Source organism: Pseudophryne corroboree, chromosome 3, assembly GCF_028390025.1.
Source record: "Pseudophryne corroboree isolate aPseCor3 chromosome 3, aPseCor3.hap2, whole genome shotgun sequence".
Lineage (NCBI taxonomy): Eukaryota > Metazoa > Chordata > Amphibia > Anura > Myobatrachidae > Pseudophryne > Pseudophryne corroboree.
Window position 1 is genome coordinate 602246010 of NC_086446.1, and position 13842 is coordinate 602259851.

Here is a 13842-nt window from a genome sequence, read left to right on the forward strand (position 1 = left end):
TTGTACCGAAACCCAATGGGTCTTTCCGGCCTATTCTCAACCTCAAGTCACTGAACAAGTTTGTGAGAGTTTCCAAGTTCCGTAAGGAAACACTGCGCTCCATTGTACTGGCCATGGAACCTGAGGACTACATGGTATCCCTGGATATACAGGATGCTTACCTGCATATACCTATTGCCATTTCGCATTAGCATTATCTGCAGTTTGCTATTGGCAACCACCGTTATCAGTTCAGGGCTCTGCTTTTCGGACTGACTATGGCCCCTCGGATTTTCACCAAGGTCATGGCCGTGATGACAGCTCATCTCCATCATGAGGAAATTAGGATCCTGCCGTATCTGGACGACCTGCTGATCCTGGCAAGCTCCCAAGATGTCCTTCTGAGTCATCTCCAGCTGACGGTGCAATTCCTCACAGCCCACGGATGGCTGATCAATTGGAAAAAGTCCTCCCCGGGCCCTGCGCGGCGCATGGTGCACCTGGGGGGCCCTGCTGGATACGCACAGCCAGAGGCTGTTTCTGATCCTGTCCTGAAGCCTCAGGACCTTCTCTGGAGACAGATACTACTATATACAGAAAGAGATAGAGTAGTCCACAAGCGCTACTAGATATAGGGAGGTCTCTGAAAAACTTTTGAAAAATTTTCTCCCAGTCAGTTTCTCTGTCTGGGTGGGAGATTTCTTCAGTACTCTAGGATTTTTTCTTCCACACTTAGGTTCGCACCTTTAAACTGACCTCCACTCAGTGCGAGATATACATCAAAAAGGTTTCTTTAGACTCTTTCACATCATTTCATATTGCATCAACTGGACATCACCACGTCCCTTGTGGGGGACACTCACCTCTAGTAAGTTCCCTATGTTCCTTGAAAGGTTTCTTTATCTGTATCACCACCCCGATTTCGTCAGGATTCCAAGTGCCATCCACCACAGCAATTTTTGGAGTGAAAACCGGCAAAGCAGGTAACGAGTGTTTTTCCAGAGGTGTTGTTCAAAAAAGGATATTTTATTCCAAAATATAAAATTTAACAATGACTAAAAAAACAGTTAAAAAAACAAACAAAAACAATTGAACCCCACTAGTCCTAAGTTTGTTCTGCTATATACCCTAAGGAACCAATATATAGAAATATCTAACTTTTAAACATCGGCCCATATTTAAGGGTAAAAGCTATAATGAACAACTTACAGACAGGGGTCAGCAATAGGTTCCAACGCGTTTCGGATCAACTATCCTTCCTCAGGGCATATTGCAACGCAAACCCAGTTGGCCATTTATACCCACTGTTCCCTTCCCATGAACCTCAGCAACCAATCACATTTTAGGACATCAAATTTATATGCCAAACATCTCTCCAATATATTTACTCCAATATACCTATTTAATATATTCAAACAGCCACATTCCAATGCTTACAGTATAAAAAAAAAATCATATAGAATTGACAGAATTTGAGTATAAAATTTAATTGGTATTCAGGGTTTCCAGTAATGGATTACTCGGATCTTTAAAAGTTCATAGGGTCTCTCTTTTTTGGACTGTGCTCATTCCGGATTACTTTGCCGCCTTTCATTACCAGCTTTCATATTATTAGGGTCCGTCCTCCGCACTTCCCTCGGAAGTGATGTATAGCAGTGCAGCTCACTCTATTACTCCCAGAGGCAGCGTGTCCAATTCTCATGGTTCCTGTGTGCAGACCGCATCCTCCCCGATCCGTCTGCTCGCGGCCGGAAGTGACGAATGTCAACATCCGGTTGGTGGAACGCAACCTACGGGTGCTGTTGAAACGCACAGGCATCTTCCCTGTATGGAGTGTTTTACTTAGGGCAGGCACATATCCAATAAAACTAAAATAAAAACCAGGTTATTACATATAGGTAACTTCATATTATAGCAACATGTCCACGTATATTGCAGAGAAAAATTCTTATAACTTTTCATTACATCACTCAGGATCAGATACTTCCTCTCTCGCCCAAAAGTGTCTATTCACTCGGCGATGCAAGTACTAGGCCTGATGGTGTCGACTTTCGACATGATGGAGTATGCTCAATTCCATTCTCGCCCTCCAATGGTTAATCCTCTCCAAGTGGGACAGTCTGCCTCAGCGGATCAGGTCTCAAATGATGGTCCTGACTCCAGAGGTCCGCTTATCCCTGTCCTGGTGGCTCCAGGATCAACAGTTGAGCGGGGCCGTCCCTTCTGGATTCCCCACTGGGTCCTCCTGACGACAGATGCCAGTCTGAGGGGCTCTGGCGCAGTGTTTGAGCAACACACTCTCCAGGTTCGCTGGACCAAGGAGGAGTCTCTCCTCCCCATCAATATTCTGGAACTGCGGGCAGTGTTCAACACTTTGACACTAGCCCTGCCTCTGTTAAGGAACAGGCCTGTTCAAGTACAGTCGGACAACACCACCGCGGTGGCGTACATAAGTCGTCAAGGCGGCACTCGAAGCCGAAACACAATGATGGAAGTGTCCAGAATTCTTCAATGGGCGGAACGCCGTCTGCCAGCAATATCCGCAGTGTTCATTCCGGGTGTCCTCAACTGGGAAGCATATTTCCTCAGTCGTCAGAACGTACACGCCGGAGAGTGGAGCCTTCATCCGGAGGTGTTTCAACTCCTAGTGGACAAGTACCAGACGTAGACCTGATGGCGTCTTGACACAATCACAAAGTTCCAGTCTTCGGATCACGGACAAGGGATCCTCAAGCAGCGTTCGTGGACGGACTGGCAATTCCATATAAATTTCAACTGCCATACGTGTTCCCTCCGGTGTCACTCCTGCCCAGGGTTCTGCAGAAGTTCAAGCATGAAGGAGGAATGCTACTTCTAGTTGCTCCAGCGTGGCCCAGACGGCATTGGTTCTCAGACCTGCAGGGTCTATTGATGGAACGTCCTCCACTACTTCCTCAGCGCCTAGACCTCCTCGTTCAGGGCCCATGTGTCTACCCAGACCTGGCCAGACTGGCTTTGACGGCGTGACTCTTGAAGCGTCACTCCTGAGGGCAAAAGGTTTCTCTGAGGCGCTCATACAAACTGTGTTGTAAGGCCCGTAAACCGGCTTCGATTCGGATTTACTACAGGATCTGGAACTCTTACTTCACCTGGTGTGCTGCTAAGAACTACAATGTTTACAAGTTCAGAACCCCATGGCTTCTGGCTTTTCTGCAACAAGGTCTGGACTTAGGCCTTCGTCTGGCCTCCCTCAAGGTTCATATTTCTGCCTTGTCGGTGTGGTTTCAGAGAAAACTTGCGTCTATTCCTGATGTTCATATCTTCACTCAGTGTGTCTTGCGGATAGAACCTCCCTATGTCCCTCCTGTGGCTTCATGGGATCTGTCTGTTGTCCTTAATGCCCTGCAAGGGTCTCCCTTTGAGCCTCTTGATTCGGTGGACCTGAAATGGCTTACTATTAAGGTCCTGTTCCTGTTGGCTATTGTCTCTGCTAGAAGAGTGTTGGACTTAGGCGCTTTGTGCTGTCGTCCGCCCTTCCTGATATTTCATCGTGACCGGGCAGTTCTGCATACTCGCCCTGGCTATCTGCCTAAGGTGGTGTCATCTTTTCACCTTAACCAAGAGATTGTGGTTCCGGTCTTTATCTCTCCTGGTTTGTCTTCCGAAGAAAGGTCTTTGGATGTGGTACGGGCTCTCCGTATATATGTGGAGAGGACTGCCTCCATTCGGAGGTCTGATTCCCTCTACGTACTGTTTGGTTTTCACAAACGTGGCTGGCCTACAAACAAGAAATCCCTGGCCAGATGGATTAAGAATGGTGATTGCACAAGATTATGCGCAGGCTGGTTTACCAGCTCCTGCTGCTATCAAGGCCCATTCTACTCGGTCTGTTGGACCTTCTTGGGTGGCTCGCTGTGGCGCATCCACAGAACAATTGTGCAAGGCGGCTACGTGGTCCTCTGTGAACACGTTCATCAGGTTCTATGCCTTTGATACTTCCGCCTCCCAGGATGCCTCCTTTGGATGCCGGGTTCTTGTGCCCGCTACAGTGCATCCCCTCCCATGAGGAACTGCTTTAGGACATCCCGATGTTATTCCCTGTGGAATACCAGTGTACCCCGCTGCAGAAAAGGAGATTTATAGTAGACTTACCATTGTTAAATCTCTTTCTGCGAGGTACACTGGATTCCACAGGGCGCCCACCCTGATGCACTTAGCTTCTTTGGGTTTGTATGGCATTAGCCGCTGGTCTTTTCTCCTGTCGTGAGAACGTGGTTCTATGTGACTAACATCTGCCGTCTCTTTACCTGCTACTGCATTGGACTGGTCAACAAAACTGAGCTCCTGTGCACGGAGGAGGGGTTATATAGAGTAGGCGGTGCAGTGCATCCTGGGAACAGTCAAAGTTTTTAGCCTGTTGGTGCCTCGGATCAAGATCCAACTCTACACCCCGATGCTATTCCCTGTGGAATCCAGTGTACCTCGCAGAAAGAGATTTAACAACGGTAAGTCTACCATAAATCTCCTTTTATGGGAGCCACTGCTCTAGCTAGTACTGCTACCCTGACATGATGCACAAATATAATAACTGTACAACTTTTCCACAAGTGAAAAATAGATTCGTCAATGAAATGACATATAAGGATAGATATAATATATCTCCTATCTATATGCAATAATGACATGTCAAATTATGAACTATTAGGAATATATGGGCTAAAATAATGTTCTCTATGAATTCTGGTTAAAAAATATATAAAAAAATAAGATGGGGCCTCAAATTGTGGTTCACCATAGTGTCCTGGAGCCATTTTGGCTGGTATCACCCTCGTTCCCATCCCCGGGCTGCTTAATGTATCCTGCAGTGTGGGCTGTTATTACCTGATGATTACAGAGGAATACCTACTAAGGGTCACCATAATTGAAACAAGGCACTCCCCTTTTTTTAGTTGAGAATATCCCAGACTTAATTGAATCTAATTGGGGGGTGAGGTCTGTTGCCTCCTTTTTAATTCCTGGACTTCTATTTGTTTTTTCTAGTAATTTCCTCAGGGGCCACAACCTATAAATGAAGACTCCCTTCATTCACATGACCGTGCCACTGAGTGTCTAGATGGCAGGATTGGGGAGAATGGGCACTGTTAGTGTCCCCTATCTCATGAATCTTATAAAGTTTAGGTAGTGTAATGTCATTGCTCACTGGTGTGATTATATGTCATCCCTTCTCCCATCTCCCACCAGCAGCATACACTCACCATTTCTACACTACTGGAACAGTGTGTGCTATTTTTAGATGTTTTAAACTCCATCAGTGAGAAGGATGAGTGAGACTCCTCCTTAGCACTTTAGATTTATATGTGGAAGATGAGTCCCACTGATCCTTAGCACTGAATGGGTTAAATGGAAGTCTGTTTCATTGCATGAATGCAGTTCTGTTTTCAAATATTACTGCGGGTTTGGAGTAGTATCAGGGTTGGCTGGTTTAACCCTGCTTTGGTGCCATGAAAATAAGTTAAGTTGACAGTAACATAGTGTCAAATTGACCCCATGGTAAAAAAAAAAAAAACACACCATATCACCAGAATAAAAACACTATTTACAGTATTACAATATTTTGTTTTACGCCAAATAAGATTATAAAACAAACGTTTATTCTTTTTTTTGTGTAAACTGTTTTTATTAGTTAAAGCAGCAGTCAAAACATTACAGAAATATTTTCAAAAACAAAAGGAGGGCATACAAAAATATCGCGTAGCATATATTCGTCAGTACACTACACATAAAGCGCCCTTAGTAGAAAAATATCTGTCTGCATTACTGACAACATTAAAGCTTATAAAAGAAGAACATATTAACAAAACAGCATAGATGAATGGGAAAGAGAAACAAGAGAGAGAAGAGGAAGAGAGAAGAAGTAAGGGAAAATTAGGGTGGGCAGAGTCAGGTGTAAGAGTCTGCGCAGTAAGGGCAGACTATTTGGGGAACGGAGGGGCGTCCCCCACCAATTATGAGTCTGGACCATAATATAGAGACATCATTGTCGGAATATGAGTATGGATATGAATAATGATACAAGTATGAATATGAGCATGTTTATAAATATGAGGGGGGTTATGTCGTAATATAGGACCGATACAGCGGTGTGTCCTTAAAGTCATACCAGGGAAACCAAATAGCTATGAAGTTAACTGTTTTCCCGGATGAGAAGGAAACAAGGTCTTCCATGTCTAAAAAGTGATCAATCTTTGTGAACCACATTTTAATCGAGGGTGGAGAGGTGGATCTCCAAAGGATTGGAACCACCGCTTTAGCTGCGTTGCTAAGGTGTCGTAACAGGGAATGTTTGTAGGAGTGTGACCCTGCGGGGGTGTGATTAAGGAGCCAGAAATCTGGGTCTTTCGGGATCTCGTCTCCCACTATCTGTTCGGTGCATTTAAATACCCCTGCCCAGAATGGAGTTATAAGAGGGCAATCCCACCAAATACGTATAAAACTCCCTGGGGCATTTTTGCATCTCCAACACAGATTCGAAAGAGAGGGGAACATTTTATTGAGAACACGAGGGGTCCTATACCACCTATATATAAGTTTATAAAGGGTCTCTAATGTTGAGATGCATAAAGAACTCGCCTGAGCGTTCTTAAACACAGAATCCCAGTTAATCTGTGTAGGTAGCCCCGACAATTCCTTCTCCCAGGAAGCCAGGAAGGTAGAAGGTTGTGGGAAAAAGTTTTCCATAATCATCGTATAGATTTGTGAAATAGTATGCGTGGGTGAACTGGGGGAGGTGCATAGTTTCTCAAACCCGGTGAGGTCCCTAGTTACGTCAGAGAAGTTCTTAGGAGATTATATGAAATGTTGGACCTGCAGGAACCTCCAAAACTCAGCACTGTGTAGGTTCCAAGAGGATTGGACATCTGAAAAGGAGCGCACCCTACCCGAGCTCACCAGCTGACCGACTCTAAAGATCCCGGCTTCTGCCCATGGGGCGAAAGCAGTCCCTTGAAAGCCAGGGGCAAATTCGGAGTTATAGAGAAAGGAGGTTAAGGGGGACCATTTGGAGGATATGTGACTCTGGGATCTCAGCGTAGCCCATAATTTGAGCGTGGGAGAGACCGTGGGGTGTGATACCTTCGGGAGGGTAGGAAGCCAAGGTGCAATTTCAATATAATGTGGGAGACAGCCCTCCTCTAGGAGGACCCATTGTTTGCGGTCTTTGGCACGCGTCCATTCCAAAATCCTATTCAGGTGTACCGCGTGATAGTAGTTAGGGATATGTGGGAGTTGTTGCCCCCCTTGATGTTTTCTCCTGAACAAAATGTTGTGTTTAAACCTGGGTGTATTACTACCCCATACAAATGTACGGATAGGCCTCTGGACGTCGCGAAGCCAGAGCAGGGGGATGTGTATCGGAACGGTCTGGAGAAAGAATAAAATCCTAGGGAGGGCATTCATTTTAACTACGTTGATCCTTCCAAACCAGGACAGTCTTAGTTTCTTCCATTTCAGGAAGTCTAGGCGAAGCCTAGTCAATAAAGGTTTAAAGTTTAGGGAGAACACTTTGGATAAATCGTTGGTCAGTAACACCCCCAAATATTTTAATTTATGATCGTGCCAGGTGAAGGGGAAGGCTTGTTTCAGGCTTTCTACTATAGCAGGAGGAGTAGTTAAATTCATGGCAATAGATTTGGAATAATTTATTTTGAAGTTAGAGAGGGCTCCAAACTTCTCAAACTCTGCCATTAAGTTTGGTAAAGAGGTGACCGGATTCGTGATTATTGCGAGTAGATCATCGGCATATAATGCCAGTTTGTATTCGGTCCCCCTTACCAACAGGCCCGAAATATTTGGGTTAGCCCTAATACTTCGGGCTAATGTTTCCATGCAAAGGACAAAGAGCAATGGGGATAGCGGGCATCCCTGTCGCGTACCGTTGAAAATTGGAAAGGGGTCAGAAAGGGAGCCATTAATCCTAATTTTGGCGGACAGGGAGGAATAGAGGGATAGGATTCTGTGAAGACAGACGTCACCAAGTCCCAGATGCCTCAATATACCGGTCAAAAAATCCCAGTCCACTCTGTCAAAAGCTTTTTCTGCATCAGTCGACAGTAGGATTGATGGGGATGAAAGCTGGCCGGCATAGTGAATCATGCTGAGCACTTTAGAGGTATTGTCCCTAGCTTCTCGGCCTAAAACAAATCCAGCTTGATCTCCATGTATCAAGCCAGGTAACAATAGTTTAAGGCGGTTTGCAATCAATTTAGCGAAAAGTTTTATATCTATATTTAATAGTGAGATTGGCCGGTAACTGGAGCAAAGACTGGGGTCCTTACCCTCGTTGGGTAGAACTGCAATATGGGCTTCGAGAGATTGTGGGGAGAAGGGTGATTGATCCGATATGGTGTTAAAGGCTCTTGTGAGTATAGGGATTAATTTCTCTTTAAAAGATTTGTAATAGGCAATAGTATATCCATCGGGGCCGGGACTCTTGCCATTAGGAGAGGATTCAATAACTTTCTGAACCTCCTCAGTAGAAAACGGGGCATCTAGATCTTCTACTTCTGTTGCGGTTAGTGTGGGGAAATGTAAGGTCCGTAAGTAGTCAGCTATGGCTTTTTGATGGGACGACCTGTCAATTCTTCCGGTTGGGCCGGAGAGGTTATACAGAGTGGAGTAATATGTCCTGAAGGCCCTGGCTATGTGGGGTGTCTGGTGTTGGCCATGATTGTTTTTAATTGTATGAATAAAAGTAAGAGCACGTTGTTCTCTTAAGTGCTTTGGCCAGTAGTTTTCCAGGCTTATTGCCCCATTGATAGTATCTGCTACGGCACTTCCGATAAGAAAACTTGACTCTATCAGAGAGTAACTTATTCAGAGCCGCCCTAGCAGTTTCGAGATCGGCGTAGTGTTGTGGGGTTTGGGATTTTTTATGTAGAAGCTCGAGAGATTGTATCTTAGACAGTAAATCCTCTCGGAGTTTCTCTCTCTGCTTTTTGCGGAAGGATCCTATTTGAACACAAACCCCCCTGATGACACATTTATGAGCTTCCCATACTGAGACTTTGGAAATGTCATCTAAGTCGTTGGTACAAATGTAAGAGTCCAGAGCGTTGTCAATTCAGGACTTACAGTCTGCGTCTTGCAGGAAAGTGTCGTTAAAACGCCAGGACCATTGGCGATGTGCATTGGGAGGTAAGCGTAGGGTGAGGTTAACTGGGGCATGATCGGACCATACAATCTGTCCTATAGAGGTATCAGACAGAAGTTGTAAGTGTCGGTGACTCAAAAATAAGTAATCAATCCTGGAATAAGTCTAGTGTGGGTGTGAGAAATAGGTGTAATCAGTAGGGTGTGTCAATCTCCATGTGTCGATCAGCTGGTGGTCGAGCAGGGCACGTCTCATTCCCCTATGCTCCCCCTCTGGCCTGTAGGAAATCTTTTTAGAATTGTCCTGGTGGGGATCCAGGGTCCAATTTAGATCACCTCCCATCACGACCACCCCTTCTAAAAGAGGTTCCGCGTCTTCTAGAACTGAGGATATAAAGGAAGGTTGTTTAGCGTTAGGGGCATATATATTCAAAAAAGAGAAACGTTGGCCATATATGTCGCATTTCACCAGCAACCCCCTACCCTCAGCTATTCTGTGGGAGGCAACATTGATGACAGGCAGGTGGCGAGCGAGTAATATGGCTACGCCTAGTGTCTTACCAGCAGAATTATTAGACCGGAAAACATGCGGGTAATAGTGACATTTTAGGGACGGCACGCGTCCTATCTTGAAGTGTGTTTCCTGAATAAAAGCAACGTCGATTTTCTCATCTCTAAGCCATTTGAGAAGTTTAGACCTTTTTTCAGGGACATTCAGCCCTTTGACGTTAAGGGTAGTTACGTGTAGATCATTCACCCCCATTATCAGACGGATCTAATCGCTTCACATTAGTCTTCTCTTCGGCAGACCCTGGGAAAGGTGAGGGAAGAATAGCAGGGGGGGGAGATAGGAAAGAAAGAAAAGCAAGGAAAGAGAAAGCTGCGGCGTGGGAATCCCCGCCAAAAAGTACTTTGATATTAAACAGAAGTGGTGTTACTACAAAAAGAACTGCTGCTGCAAAAAGGACAGGAGCGGAATCCTGCCGACTCCCGATCCAAAGAAACAGGGGATGCAGCATAGTGGGGACAGCGACCACTCCCAAGATAGAAACTAGATAAATACACGGTATCACCGAGGTGTGCACTAGGCACATGTGAAACATGAAAAATAAAGTATATAAATATATAAGTATATAAATTTGTATAAGAGTGTACAGATAATCCTCAAATTATCAAACCGGGTTCCATGAAACTATAGCATCTGTACACTATTATCCATCTACAAAAACCGATCTCACTCGTGAGCAACACATAGCACTATTAAGAGAGAAAAAGACTCAATGTATAACATAAGTAACAGGCAAATTTACGTCCATTTGGGATGAGGCTTCTCATTCAGGGAGGCTTCGAAGGACGTGGGCCAGGAGTGGATCCCCGCATCCGTGGGGAACGGACTTGCTGCCACGCGTCATCTGGAGGGAGTACAACAGGCAAGTCCGGAAGGTGGTGAAAGGCGTCCCAGTCTGGCACCGGAACCGGAGGGATTCCCAGGATCGTGAAGAAAGCCTGTAAGTCCGACGGTCTAGAGAGACTTGCGAGTTTGCCGCCATGAGAGACCTGGAGGGAGAAAGGAAAGCCCCATCTGTATTTCAGCTCGAGTTTCCTGAGAGAGTCTGTAAGAGGTTTCAAGGCGCGACGTTGTTGTAAGGTCGACCAGGCAAGGTCAGGAAATATCTGAATCTTGTCGCCTTGAAAGTCAATGCTGTCCAGTTGACGGGCCGACCTCATTATTTCCTCTTTTTGGACATAATAATGGAGCCTACAAATCACGTCCCGTGGTCTGTCGGAGGGTAAGCCTCGAGGACGGAGGGCTCTGTGAGCTTTATCGAATATGATGTCCTTGTTCGGATCCAGGTCAATAAGTTCCCTAAATATCTTAGATAAGGCGGCTACCAGGTCCGTTTGCTGGACGCTCTCAGGCAGGCCCCTGACTCTAATATTATTTCGCCGGCCGCGATTATCCATGTCCTCAATGCGTGACTTTAGGAAGGAGATATCATCCCGTTGGTTAAATAGCACTTCCCGAAATTTGATCAGAGAGTCCACTATAGATGATTCATGGCGTTCCAGGACATCAACTCGTGTCGCGATTTGAGACATATCTTGTCGGAGCGCTGTCACCTCCTGAGTAATGGTGGAAAGTAGGCGAGTCTCCAAGGCTGAGAAATCTTGTTTCGTAGGAAGTGTCCGTACATGAGACAATATTTCGCTTATCTCCGCAGACAGAGAGAGGGCCTGTGGGGGCACCGGAGTCCCAGGAGAGGCCATGTCATCCACCGGATCGTGTAAACTCGGGGAGCTCGGGACAGTAGAAGAAGCAGCGGGGGATGGGGTTGGGGAGGTTAGGAATTGACGTAAATCTGATGAGCGTCGGTTCGCGGGGAGCGGTATCGCGTCCGGCTTGGTCTTGGCCTTTCTTTTCTTTATCCCTCTCACCATGAGATCGGTCTTTAAATAAAGCGGTGTAGAATTACCCTTTCACATATCCTCGGCACTGTGAAGCATGAGGGTCGTCGCCGTGCAAAAGCCCCCACGTGGTCTTAGGGTGGCATCAGGCAGACATGTATGAGGTTAGGGACCCATTCGTCCACTTGCAGTGGTAGTATATCAGATATGGCCCGATGGGGGTGTAACTGCGTGACCCCAGGCTGCCAAGCAGTATCAGCCAACGCAGATGCCTAATTTGATATATGGATGGATGGATTGATGGATGGGTGAAGGGAGCACTATGACTAATTTTATGATGCACCAAGGCCTGTCTGGCCCAGCCTCATGGGTCTCCCTTCCTTCCCTCACACTTAGGCGCCTCAGAGTTTAAGTCTAGGGACCGCAGCCCCGTTCAGCGGCCTGGCAGCAGTGAGGTCTCAATACCTTTTAGTGAATCCAATATGGCCGCCGGGCGTCTTCTAGCGCTGTATCACTCGCCGGGTTGCTGGGTCTCCGCCGGGCGGGTATATATCTGTTGGGGCCGGGGACAGGGAGACACCTCTAGCCGCGGCTGGCGGCCATCGGCCGCGGAGAGGACGGAGCTCCAGGTGGCGTCAGCGGCCCGCGCAGCGGGTCCCGGAGCCGCTTCCGGCCTAAGGCCTAACTCGAGGTCCCGGCTTCTCTCCGCCCCGTAGGCCGCAATCCGCGGGAGCAGTTAAAACTGCTCCCCGATTCCGCGGCACTTCAGGGGTCCCAGCCGGGGGTGCAAGGAGGGCAGCAGAGAGAATAGGGTGGCTTGGGAGGTGCAGAAGGCAGAAGAATAAACAGTTTGGGCTATGGTTCTCAGGAGCTCACACTAGGCACGTCTGTCTCCTTCAGCACCCAGACCACGCCCCCAAACGTTTATTCTTAAATCTCGACAAATAGAGGCGTATTTGTTTTAGGGACTTTCAAAGAGCTACATAGAAGCGAATAAAGAAAATGTATTACAAAACCCAAATAATATTGCACAACACTTCATGTGTGAGTTTCTGATTATTTTACATCACTGTAGACCTAACGATTACTGCTGGCATTGGTTGCACAACCATTTGCTGTGCTCTTCGCACACAAACTTATTGCACTCATTACAGATTAGGTTTTCATGTCCTTTGATCTGGGACAAATGTAGCATCTCTTAGGTTGCCTAAAATCACCAGAATGTCTTCGCTTGACAATCCCTGTCATTTCACCATTGTATTATGCTGTGCACGTCACAGAATCTCAGGAAAAAAACAACATTTATGTTACATGGAAGGTACTTAGGGATCCAGTTGACCCAGAACTGAAATAGACATACATAAAAAAAATTAACAGAAAGACACAAAAACTAACGAATGCAACATTGTTAGGAAGGCCTTACGAAAAAATATGTGAGAGGCGAAGTCACTAATCGTGATAGTTTAAAAAAAACATGGGTCAAAGAGGAGTGGGGTAACATAGACCCCATGGTACAACACCAGGGTTAAACCACCTTGGTTTAAACAAATGTTTATTTTTTAAACTCTGTTTAAAAAAAAAAAAAGACCACTGATGTTTTTGTTATGCTGTGACTACTGGCACGGCACCATGACGTCTTAAAAAAAAAAAAGAAAAAGCCTATTATACTTAATAAAACTAGTGTTTTTATTCAAAATGTTTAATGTCAGTAGCATGCCCAGTTCTAATGCTTAACTCCTCCTATTTGTGTGTGCGTGTGTGTGTGTGTGTGTGTGTGTGTGTGTGTGTGTGTGTGTGTCTTTCTCTGAAAAGTGCTTTTGCATTTTCCATTTTCCATTGCTGTTTAGATTTATTTAATTATAATAAGTAATAAATAGCACTAATGCTTAACATTAACTTGTTCTTATTTTCAATTTTATCTATTTCTGAGTGTACTTTGTATGTATTAATATGTGTAGTTTATATACGTATATTCAGATGAAATAGGAATACAAAGCTGTAAAAAAAAAAATTATTGAAAAATGTAAAATAAATTATAATAAGGCCTAATAACATTACTAATGGTAGAAAGCCTTACAACATGATTGAGCAAGGTTTCTACTACATGATTCAATTATTTTTTTTCATTACAACATTAATGCAAAAAACAAACAAACTGGTTTAAACCAAAAAACATGTATAACCAAAAAAAAAGTATTTAAAAATGTAAAAAAAAATCCAACCATCAGTAGTATAATACGTTACTAAATGTACTCGGATTACGGCACGCCCTTAGCTAAATTATAAGTGAAATACTTTAGTAGCATTTTTACGGTGTATAATATATGTAAC

The 13842-nt window shown here is 45.2% G+C and overlaps 1 protein-coding gene and 1 long non-coding RNA gene across 7 annotated transcripts in view; one reads left to right on the forward strand and one right to left on the reverse strand.

The window, feature by feature from the left end:
- MARCHF8 (membrane associated ring-CH-type finger 8) overlaps positions 1–13842 on the forward strand; it is a 493920-nt gene that overhangs the window by 478823 nt on the left and 1255 nt on the right. The window lies entirely within an intron of this gene.
- The window catches only part of LOC135056404 (uncharacterized), a 124125-nt gene that overhangs the window by 4187 nt on the left and 106096 nt on the right, over positions 1–13842 (reverse strand). The window lies entirely within an intron of this gene.